The 12,570-nt window shown below is 39.9% G+C and overlaps 1 long non-coding RNA gene across 2 annotated transcripts in view; it reads right to left on the reverse strand.

Moving 5' to 3' along the window:
• The window catches only part of LOC149525365 (uncharacterized), a 263,765-nt gene that overhangs the window by 193,206 nt on the left and 57,989 nt on the right, over positions 1–12,570 (reverse strand). The window contains exon 1 of one of the 2 annotated variants that reach the window (XR_016348916.1): positions 999–1,057. The exons of the other annotated variant lie outside the window; for it this stretch is intronic. This is a non-coding gene — a long non-coding RNA (uncharacterized LOC149525365). Of the gene's footprint in view, positions 1–998; positions 1,058–12,570 lie in introns of those variants that run through there. 2 annotated transcript variants of the gene reach the window in all.

A 12,570-nucleotide genomic window follows, 5' to 3' on the forward strand; every position in this document is an offset into this window, starting at 1 on the left:
AAATTCTTTAATCTCAGACTGGCATATGAGCCAAGATAAGAGATGCTTCAGATTTAACAACATATGAAGTTGCAAAAGATTGAAATAGATTATTCTAATAATCTGCAAATCACTTGTAACTTCGTTTTACTAGTCTGTGACTTAAATTAACAATTACTGTTCTGCTGCCCAGAGAGAATAGGTCCATTTATGTTATCATGCCTTTTGCAAAATTACACCATGTATTTATTTTGTTTGTTCTTTTGTGCCTCAGTTAATAGCCTACCTAGTCTAAACAGTGAGACTTTAATGTTTAGTGTGATAGAAATAATTTTCTGACAGCCAAAGAGTGTCAGTGTCTCATACACAATATTGAGAATCAGCCTTCATGACTCGTTTATCTTCAGAAATTTTGCAAACCTTCATGTTGACAAGCTATTTTTCAAATCAACTGTCCTAGAATAGCATACCCTCCTGCAAGACATCACCTTATCAAGACCTGCCTGAAACTCCAGGTAGTTTCTGTCTGATTTATATGCACGTTTATGGATGGGGAAAACAACAAAACAAAAAATAAAGGAAGGGATGGGGTTTTTTTAAATTCATAAATTTTTAACAATTTCAAAGAAAGCTAATGTTGGCATTGCTTCTCAAGGGCTTTTGTAATAAAATAACACCAGCAACAGATGGGAAAGAAAGACAGAACTTTTGCACAGAAGTGTCTCAGGGCATCACCTCCATTTCTGATTTGAAGCTTTGAACCCCTGTGTTTGTTTTTAAAGCTTTTGTCAGAGCCCGTGCTACTGTGCTTGTTAGAACTGCATTTCATTCATTACTGATTTAGATATTGTGCCAAAATGCCAAGATGCACACAGACAGCAGGGTACAGACAGTGCTTCTCTTGACAAAGTGGTCACAGATATATGCTTTTCCTGATGCCTCACTGTCAATCAATATAATGAATGAGCTAACCTTCAACGGTTTCTCGAGCATGCCTGAATACATATAAAACCACTTACGCAAGTACGAAGAAGACTCAGTTCTGAACCAGGTCATTCATTTGTCTTTTCTTCAAGCTAATAAAAAAAGAAGATGGTAATTTCACCGCCTAGAGGTGCAGCAATACTGAAAATGAAAAACTGAATACCTGTTATTATGCATACGTGTATAAATTAGCAGCAATCTGCTTTGAAGAAGTTACACATTGAGAAACTAAAGTAATAGCTTGGCTGCTGTCAGAAGATAGGTGATTAATACTGAATGAGGATGGATTTGAACATGCTGCTTAGCCTATTCTTTTTTTAGTGTTTCAGACAACACCTACTAGGCAGTCTATCTCCTGCCACACACATTACAAAATGCATTGCCCTCTTGTATTCTTTATCCTTACATGCTGGAGGAGTGGGATAACTAGGGATAATAAGGCAGTTGATCAATTCAGACAACGGTGACTCTTAGGGTAGCAGAGAATCTGTCGGTTGAAGGCAACATACTCTTACATTCAATACTCTTTATATTGCACAGCATCGCTCAGCAATTAACCCCCTAACATTCATTAATTAAGCTTGACAGCATCCTTTCTAGGAAGGTAAAGAATTTCCTCGGCAATTAAATGCAGCCGTCTCAGAGGTGAAAGTGAAACTCAACTACTGTCTGTAGCATTGCTGTATACAGGCAAACCATTACTAACCAGAGAGGGAAAATGCCATAATCCACTTGAAACTAGATTAATAGACTGAATTGTAGGATGAATTTATCAGGCAATGTATTTACTTGAGCTGAAATCTGAACAGGCTACTTAGAATTCCATGCCAACTCTTACAAATTATGGTATTTTTATGCATTGCTAGTGATCAGGATTGCAGTTTCATATTCCATCAGAAAGAAAAGATATTCACTATTTTGAATATTTCTTAGTTTTAAAAAGATTATTCATTTCAAAATGGTATGAAGGAAGTCTAAAACTATCTATATTGATCAGGTGGGCTTTTAAATTTATCCCAGTGATTTTCCTCCCCCTAGAAGTCAGGAACATGCTCTCATCACTTACAATGACTTTATCCTTGAAGCCAGCCAATCATGTTAATTCTCCCTAGAAGCTAGCCACCACTGTGCCTCAGTAAACATGTAGCATGAGTGCTGTTTGGCTTGTTTCACTTCTATGGATTGGGCTCCCTGGTATAGGAGCTGTAGAAGATATCTGCTTTTAAAATATGGCTGCAGTGGATCACAAACTATTTTTATCTATGCCCCACTGCTATATACATCGGCCAAACTGGACAGTCCCTACGTAAAAGAATCAATGGACACAAATCAGATATTAGGAATGGCAACATACAAAAACCTGTAGGGGAACACTTCAATCTCCCTGGACACACAGTTGCAGATCTAAAGGTAGCCATCCTGCAGCAAAAAAACTTCAGGACCAGACTTCAAAGAGAAACTGCTGAGCTACAGTTCCTCTTCAAGCTTGACACAATCAACTCAGGATTAAACAAAGACTGTGCATGGCTCCCTAACTACAAAAGCAGTTTCTCCTCTCTTGGAATTCACACCTCCAGATCAGCTACTAGAAGTGGGCCTCATCCTCCCTGATTGGATCCACCTCGTCATCTTCGGCCTGATTCTGGCCTGCATATTTATACCTGCCTCTGGAAATTTCCACTACATGCATCTGACGAAGTGGGTCTTTGCCCACGAAAGCTTATGCTCCAACACTTCAGTTAGTCTATAAGGTGCCACAGGACTCCTCGCCGCTTTTGCAGATTCAAACTAACACGGCTACCCCTCTGATATTTTTATCTAAAATTCCAAACATTTCATGGAAGATCATGCCCAATGACACCCTGATATGGGCGTGTCAGGTTTGTATGCCATTTTCAAATACTCCACTTCTTCTGAATATATGGGGGGTCTTCATTTTTGTTGGCCTACCCAATTTTTCTATGGATCGCTCTGACCAAACAATCACCTGGAAAAGAGATTAAGGAGAAAGCAGGTTTTCAGTTCTTCACCTAAGAAGCCCTTCTACTGGTGACATCTGTAAATGCTTGGTATGGCCCTAAAGCAGGCAAAACTCCACAATCATTTCAACCGGTCAAGCCAAGTAGGGCTGCAGTGACCTGGGAGAGACATACAATTGCAGGTTTATCGGCATTGTTTCAACCAACCCTGGTAACTACATCATCCGGAAATGAGAATTGTGCCTCATCTCTAGGCCTCAGCAAAGTGTGAGCTGCCAAGAGAAATGCAAAATTTACATATAAATACCTTTTTCATCTTGATAATACTAAAGATCTTCAAATATATGGCCATTTTCTTTTATCCGGATGATGTGGTATCTCTAATATAATTAATCACTTCTTAGAATGTTTATGCCTTAGTAGTAAGACACGAATGTAATTGACTAAGCATTAGTCACATGACTCTATAATGCATAATTATGTTTTACAGGAATTTATTTGTTACTTTTCTGCAGTGTTTATCATTGTGTTATATCATGAATATACACTAAATATGAAAGTAGAATTTTGACTCATTTACTGTTGAAGAATACTAAGACCCTGGGAACTCTAACCACTATGAGCATAACTTCTGTCTAAAGAATAAACTGTACAAAGGAGAAAGAAACAACTGGAAGGAAAAAACAGACCCTAAACCTAACATTATTTAATCGCCTCATGTCTGTTCCACAGCAGGCCTCTTTGGATTTCTGGGTTTACAGCTAATCCTTGGAAAGTAAATGCTGGGGAGGAGGCATCCTAGCTGCCTTTGCATCTAGTGGTGAGATTCTATTATCACAGACAATTTTCAGTGTCCAGCAGTCAGAGAACAAACATTCCTGCCACTCCTCTTCAGGTGGCCATATAGAGGTCTGTCAAGATTGTGTCTTTTTTAGGCACCTGGAAAAGGGGGACCGTTGCCTATTACTATTGTTGGGGAACTCTAGCCCTGACATCAGAACTCTACTGGGTGATTTCAGCAGGACACTTGCCTGCAGGGGCGAACTGAAGGGTTAACCACACATGAAGCTCTAAATCATACTGGGGTCATAACACTGGACACTCTGAGGCTATATCTATACTGCACCCATTTTGCACAAGAAATATGCAAACGGGGCTAAGCGTGGAATATCGCCGAGCCTCATTTGCATAATTAATGAGCACCCGCTTTTTGCGCAAGAGGCTTTTGCACAAATAGGAGTCATCTACACCGCTCCTTTTTGCACTCATTAATTATGCAAATGAGGCTCAGTGATATTCCACTCAGCCTCATTTGCATATTTCTTGCGCAAAACTGGTGCAGTATAGACCTAGCCTCACAGTGCCATTGTAGGGCCCTTTGTTTGGGTAAGGGGCTCAGGCTCCCTTTCTGCTCAGTAGGCCCCCAAACCTGCGTGAATTGAAGGAGAAGTGTGCCAGGCAGAAGGAGAACACAGCCTGCCAAAAGAATGAGGTGGTGAGCTCCTTGCACCTCAACCATGCTCTTATATTGGTAACATTTTCCATCATCATCTCAGTCAGCAGGATCATGGTAGATGGTCTTGAGTACTTTTAGTTTAATTCTTATCTCTTTTGTTGGATTTCAGAACTTCAGGATCCTCTTAGTTATGATCTTTGTAGACTCAAAGGTCCAGCACTAACCACTGTGATCACGTAATCTGACATCCTGCATAACCCAGGTCATAATGCTCCCCCAAAATAGTGCCTGTTGAACTAGAGTATGAAACCCTAATGAATGAGTAGGGGACTCATTCATTACAAGGTATTGAATACTGTCACAGTTCAGAACAAATGGAATTGTATTCCTCCTGCAAGGTCCAGCAAGGGCATCCACTGTTTGGCCTCCATCTCTCTACCATCACCTCATCTGGACAAAGACCCATATCTCTCTCCCTTCCGAATGGAGAGTGTTCAGGATCTACTGTACTCTTCCTTCACTGAATTATTCCCAGAAAGCCAGATGACCTCGACAGGCTGGTGTCTGCACTTTGCTCTCCCTTCTGAAGCTATAAGTATCACAACTGGTCATAGTTATAAGTTACCACACAGACCTTCCTAAGCAAGCACATGTATTCTGGTGGTGAAAGCATTACATCATTTTTTCATAACTGGATGGGGATAGGAGGAATATGCATTCATAGCTCTGAAAACATTTCCCAAAAATGTCCACTTCACACATATGGTCTCAAATGACAATTCCCATCTACCACTTTTTCAATGTATTTGCAGTGCTGTTTTAGCTGTGCTGATCCAAGAATATTGCCTGGAGAATATTACCATATTTGGAAATCATTTTCACTGACCATTATTCAAAATAGTTCCCACCAATATGTCAGGACCAGCTGGCTGGCTGGCTGGCTGGATAGCTCTACCTAAAAAGGTCTGAGAAATTCTTCAGAAACCCACATGAGTGAAGCTCCATTCAGCATGGGTCAGGCCAGTAGAGAGTTTACAATCCCTGATGGATTGCTGGAAATGAAAATGGTTTAAAAGCCAGTTGACCCACAGCATGGGCTCTGAGCTCTCTTTCCCTCAAAGGATTTCTAAGAAGCCCATATATAGTTCATTAGTTAATGTTCAGGATCCCTGGTGACCTGGGAGCAGGTGGGTGCAAGGCCTTAGTGGTATTTCATATATTAGTTAGCCAATAAGGATATCTTCCATTCCAGGAAAACGAGAGTCTTTCACATGCCATATCTCTTCTCCCAGGATTTAACTTCATTCCAAAGGGTTTCAAGCAGCTTCCTAGGTTGTTTTGTTGTTGTTGTTGTTGTTTTGACCCCCATCCCGGGGTAATCACTACAGATGTTCATTCCCTGCCTGAAGCTTTCTTCAGCATTTCCCCACATCCTCCTTTCCCCACTTCTTTTCTGGAGCTACCCTTCTATATCTTCTGTCTTCCACTACCTCTAACTCAGTGTCATCCTGACTCTCCTCAGGGCCAAATGGGGGGACATTTGCCTCTAACATCAGCGAGCTGAACCTGCTTCACTTAAAGTGACCAACCACCCTATGACACTATCCCTTTGTAGCTTTCTTCTTTGGTTTGCTTGTTTGTTCTTTTTTTGCTATCAGTCCCCTTGTGGAAGTCCTGTTCTATTCTGATGTACAATGCATAAAAATCACCTTCCCTTTCAAGTCCCTCCATAAAACACATCTACCATGACATTTACCAACCTTAGTTGGTAAAGTGGTTTTTTTTGTTTGTTTGTTTATTTGTTTTAATCTTTCATCAACATCCACCAAACCCTTGTATGTCTTTTTACCTCCAGTTCCTGATCCCCTGATGTATTCTCATCTGGGGTTCTGTCTTGTTCACTTCTTAAACCGTGAAATCTTTGAGGCAGAATTCATATTGCTTCTATTTTCTATACCACTCTTACATAACTACTCTTATAAACACAACAATACGGTCACCTTCACATTCATCCCCCTGACATTTTTATTCTTATTCATAGGTTATTAATTGAATTACAGCAGTGCTTAGAGGTCCCAATTAAGACTGAACCCCCATTGTGCTAGTTACTGTACAAACACCGAATAAAAAAGTGTCCTTGCCTCAAAGAGTTTACATAAACAACAGACAATATCTCTTACAGCTGCAGAACTGACACAAAGCGATTAAGGAACTTACACCCAAGATACAATAAGAAACCAAGGAAATCAGAGCTGATATTCCTAAAACCCAGACTAGCATCCTAATAACCAGATCATCTTTCCTTCCAATTAATGTCATCTGATATCACCTCTTTTCCTTATTGATTTTTAGTCAACTACAGGCACCTTCTTTGATATTTTAATGCCCATTCAAAGCTTTAGCTTCTGTCCTAACATTTTTTCCATAACTTCTTATTTAAATAGTTTTTAATTTTGAATTGTAGTTAATAACCTGTATTTATCAAAGAGCACACTGAATGTACTGAAAAAAAAAGAACAATAAATGATGAAATTTTTAGTCCTGAACTTTTAACCAGCTTAGTGAAAAATTCAAGAAGGTTACTTTGGCTAATGGTCTCTTCCAGCCCTAGGATTCTATTATTCTTTTACTATTACAGTGGGTGCTGCTTGGTGCTCTATGCTTTTGAAAATGCTTTTGAGGGTGCTTTTTAGGTGTCTTGGGAGTCTAAAAGGCTATTAAAATAATGTATTATTAAATAGAAAGCAGCTTTGTCTAATGACAAGAGCAAGAGGCAATTGTGGATTTTGTTTCCAGCTGTGCCACCTGTAAAATGGGGTTATTGATCCCAGCTTCTTTTGTAAAGAGCTTCGAGATCTATGGATGGAAATCACTGTGTAAGTGTCAGGTAATATTCATGTTCCCCAGGTGTTTGTCGATGAACACTTTCTCAGTAGTAGTGGTATATGTCCCCTTGCCTCCCACTTCTTCCTCCTTTTTCAGGAGCCTCAGGTAGGCTGCTGACCCACTCAGACACCGCTGAGCCACTGTGCCCTCCTTTCAGGATGTACAAGTTTCCAAAAAAAAAAAAAAATCTTCAGTAAAATAAACCCACTTTTTTCTTGAAGGTATGGCAGCTGCTGCCTCTGATGCAAGAGCATCAAGGTGGCTAAGTATGCACCATTACCTGTAGTTCCACCACAAGGGGCATGGCCTGTGATAGGCCAGATGTGGGCTCTGCTGCTGTTGTTACGCCCATGCAGTCTGGACCCTTGCTTTTGCAAAAGCTCATTGCTTTTCAATGCACTTTTGCAGTATGGACGATCTCTTCCGCAAAAAACTTCTTGCGCAAGAAGCCTGTAGTGTAGATATGGCCCGAAAAGCCATGATACCCAGCATAATGACAATAAGTCCTATATGCCTGTGGACTTCTTATAATCTTTACGATTTAAATAACCTCACTGTAGTAATAATTAACGGGCTGCTCTAAGATTTTTCAGAGATAGGCTCCCCTTTTGTAAAACTAGCACTGTAAAATGTGGGTCTTGAAGAGATATATCATCTGTCTATGACTTCTAAATTAGAATTGAAGCAATTTGTGGCAGAGCCTCTTATGCATTTAGACAGTGCCTAGAATAATAGGGCCCTGCTCATATCTGGGAGCTACCTCAGTACAACCAAGAATTATAAATATTTGTCCTATTTGGACATTAAATTACATTAGAACAGTAGCCATTAAAAGGCAGCATTTCTTCTGCTAGCAATTGCCATTGAATTTTTTTCTGACTTTCCCTTCTAATCAGGCCATTTTAATCAAAAGGCCAATGAAAATATCCACTCTTCCAGCAGCTTCCAACTATTCTTAAACATTACTTGAAAATACATCTCTGGTGACTGAAATTAATGCCAGAATGCATGCCTTGTCCTTCTGTCAGGTTTTTGTTTTTGCACTTTAACAAGCAATAAAGAAGCAGATGCTTAGCACAGGAAGGTTTATTAAAGATGGTTTCCAAGACATTCAAGATACCTTGGAAGGGGATAAAAATGTGTTAAAGATTATTGATCTGTTCATTGAAGTTTTTCTTCTTCACTGTTTAACTTCTGCCACATTCTACAGCACAAACCTAATTAAATACAGTAGTCAGAGCTCATACTCAAAGAGTGTACAGCTATAAGAGTAATACAGGTTGAACCTCTCTAGTCCAGCATTCTCTGGCCTGGCAATATCCATGGTCTGACATGATTTTAGTTAGCCAGCTGTCCGCTTATCATGGGTGTGGCCAAGTTTCCTTCAGTTCCATAAAGTGTGTTCATAGTCACAAATCCTGGCTCTCAGTGTTCTGCGCTGTTCTTTAGCTCCAGTTTACTTCCAAATATCTTCTGAAAGCCCAGCAAGAAGTGGGAATGTTGGCAATGCTGCTACGCATTAGCATGATTGTTATGCTTTATCTACTTATGCCAATACAGTAAAATTGTATAACAACACTAACACTTTGTTATGAAGAGCGGTGATAATCCTGGGCTAGACATAGGCTTATGTAGGGTCGCGTAGGAGTATATAGGCTGTATCAGTGAAGTCATACATGATTATTTTGCAGCATTGCAAGTGTGGCTCTGTTAATTCATCCTGCCAAAATAAAAATACTCCCCTCCCGTGATGGGGCAAATCCTTTGATTTGGCACTAGTCATCTCCTGAGGGTTCTGGTCTAGAGACCTGTATTAAGTCAGGTTCTTTTACATTTACCTTCCTAGCAACCACATTGCTTCCAGATGGAAGCACAGACAGGTAGGTGATCTCTAAGGGACTCGGGGATAAAGATCTGTGCGATTTAGCGGTCTGCATTCCTATCTAAACAGATAGACTCTTTTCTTGGTAGGAGGAAGATGGGTACTATGCCTGGTGCAGAATGGGGCTACTGCAGAGTTCAGAGGGAAATATATGAGATTATATCTAAATTACATTCATGGATAGTAAGGAATGTTTGTATTATAAAGAATTCATGAAAGACTATCTTAACCTAGCTCCTAAAAGTAAATAAGTGGCAAATACCAACAGGGCCTCCTGAAAACATTGCAAGAGGTCAAACAATATTTCTTTTCTTTCCCATACAGGTACATGGAACCAGTCTGATTTCTAGGCCTATTTGATTTGCTATGTTTAAATTATAGAGCATTTGGGGTAAAGATAAATTGAAAGGATTTTGTAGTTGGATAAAGAATCTCCCAGTACATATAACCTGAGAGCTGGTGTCTGAGGAAACATGTATGCAAAGAGTATTAAGGTATCAAGAATTGACTGGACCTTCTCTCTGAGATCCAAGGAAGCTGTAATATCCCTTTTCTCATCTGGTTTGTCTAGTAAATACATTATATATTTTGTTTTTTAAACAAAGCAGTTTAAAGGGCTTGGGGAATTTCAACAGCCAATACATGGAGGGAGGGGCGGAAAGGGAGAGAGAGAATCATAGAGCTGGAAGAGAACTCAGGAGGTCATCAAGTCCAGTCCCCTGCCCAAGGCAGGACCAATCCCAACTAAATCAACCCAGCCAGAGCTTTGTCAAGCCAAGACTTAAAAATCTTTAGGGATGGAGATTCTACCACCTCCCTAGGTAACCCATTCTGGTGCTTCACCACCCTCTTGGTGAAATATTTTTTCCTAATATCCAACTTAGACCTCTCCCACTGTAACTTGAGACCATTGATCCTGCAATGAGGAGTAACAGTAGTTCGAATTAGGAGCTTTAATCGAACTACCTAGCCTGTGCCGTGTGTAGCCGCGGGCAGGGAGTTCGAACTACCGGGCATTTAAAAATGGCAGCGCCTAGGAACATGCAAATAAAGCCCGGGATATTTTAATCCCGGGCTTCATTTGCAAGTTCGAATGACTACATTAGCCACCTTAGTTCAAACTAGGGTGGCAGTGTAGACATACTCATATAGAGTTGTTTTTCATGAAGGGTGTGGTGAATGTAAATGCAGGTTAATAGAGAACGGGAATTACAGATTGATCTTACAAAAAGACAAAGAAAATACTAATTGTGAAAACTGACCCTATTGAAGTAAAAGGGAGTTTTTCTATTGACTTCAATAGAGCTCAGATTTAATTCTGAGATCTCAAAAAAGTCGTATAACTCTCCGGAGAAAAGCTACACCTGCATGTACGAACATATATGAACATATCTGCACACACAGAGAGAAGAATCTCATTACTTGCTAACTGGATTTTTCTATGTCCTTCCAACTTTGAAAATGTAACCCACTATTAGTGTAAACGTCTGCACTGTGAGAGTGAAAAAAAAATGTATAACAAAACAAAATGGTTAATAAATAGTATTCTTGTATCATTCTGTAAATGTCCTAGGTTAAAGTAACTTATAATGCTTAACAGAACAAAACAAGACATTAGGAACATCACCAAGGGCATTTCTGATTAGATGAATAAACCTATTCTGATCATTCAGAACAAGGATTGTCCTACTTCAGTATTAATGAAAACTACACCGTGATGCTGGGATATGTTTGTGAAAACCAAAGAAGCTATATAAAAAACAAGCTGTATAACACACTAAACTCCTCCTCCTCTCTCCTTCTTCCCAATCCTCTGGTCTGTGTGTCAAGAATGTTGCTGGCAATTATATCACCCCAGGTTCCTATGACAACAGCTCTTCTTTAAAGGGTGGCTGTCACTAGAGGGAGATAATTTAATTTCAGCTTTCATGGTAGTTCATCTCTAGGCCCCTATTTATCTTGAATAGCTTCTTCATAGTTGTTGCATATGCTTATCTGCCTTATAGTGTTCCCATGATGTGGCTTATGACGCAGTAGGGCTGAACCGTGTGCTAATTGAAAAGCTGAAAAACTGAATTAAGCAACACATTTCAATAGGAGGTAACAGCATTTCACAGAGGATAAAAAACAAAGACGATCCTGAGTTGTTCTTGTCTTTTAGCACTACAAAGTCAGCTCTTGCTCTCAGGTAATTAAATGCAGAACACAAGTTTTTAAATAACTGGGCTATACAAAGAAATCTTTCTTGTAGTCAGCTAGTGCACCATATGAAGATGTTTCAAAAATATTATAAAGAAATCTGATAACATGACCAAGAAACATGCATTCCCTAAGTTCTAATTGCCATTCTGGCACTGTATGCCTCTATGGCATGGGTTCCCAAACTGGGGGGGCATGAAGAAATTCCAGGGGGGGCATGAGGCGACCCATCCATATACACCCTTGTCAATCCACCCCAAGTTTTGCTGCTATTTTTTTGGTAGGGGGGCATGAGGGTTTCTCAAAAATCAGAAAGAGGGGCATGATACCGAAAAGTTTGGGAACCACTGCTCTATGGCCTTTGGCAAATCATGTAGTCTCTGTTTCAGTTTACAATGTATAAAATAATAATAACAATTACTTACCTCAAAAGGATTGGGGTGAAGTCCCTTGGGTAAGGTCAGCAAAAAATGTCTCCAGAACTGGTGTGCCTTTGTGGAGGGAGTTAAGGGAAAAGTAGCTCGATGTTTCTTCTTACATATGCCCCAACCTGAGCTCAGATAAACGGAGACATCCTGATTCTCTAGTGAGTTTAAGTTATCAGAACAGCATTCCCAGTTAATTTGTAGCAGCTCATATGCCACCCCATGCACTGTGGTCCAAACAGTATTGCCTAAAACATACTGGGGAATTAGAATGGAGTAAAGAGATCTATTTAGCCAGCAGGATGTAAAGAATTCTCTGTCTGAGGACACTGTGGACCCTTATTTGCAATTTTCCCCAGAGTTCAATATAATACTTGTTTGCAGCATTATTGTAACCATGTTGGTCCCAGAATCTAAGAAAGACAAGGTAGGCAAGGTAACATCTTTTATTGGACTATCTTCTGTTTGTGAAAGGAACAAACTTTTGAGTGACACAGAGCCACTCAGAGCCTGAGGAAAAAATATAAGTAGATCAAAAGCTTGTTCTTTCCTCTGACAAAAGATGATCCTATAAAAGATACTACCTCCCTATTTTGTCTCTCTCAGTAAAAATACTTAGCAGTGTTAGCAGTGTGTACATCTCCACACAATCCCAAATGAGACTGCAGCATGGATAGACCCAGCCGTTCTTGTATGGCTAAAAACAACAGTGTAGACATGGCAGCATGGGCCGCTAGCTCTGCAATTATATATTCAGCATCCCTGCAATTATATATTCTC

Source organism: Pelodiscus sinensis, chromosome 2 (assembly GCF_052426305.1).
Source record: "Pelodiscus sinensis isolate ZL-2025 chromosome 2, ASM5242630v1, whole genome shotgun sequence".
NCBI lineage: Eukaryota > Metazoa > Chordata > Testudines > Trionychidae > Pelodiscus > Pelodiscus sinensis.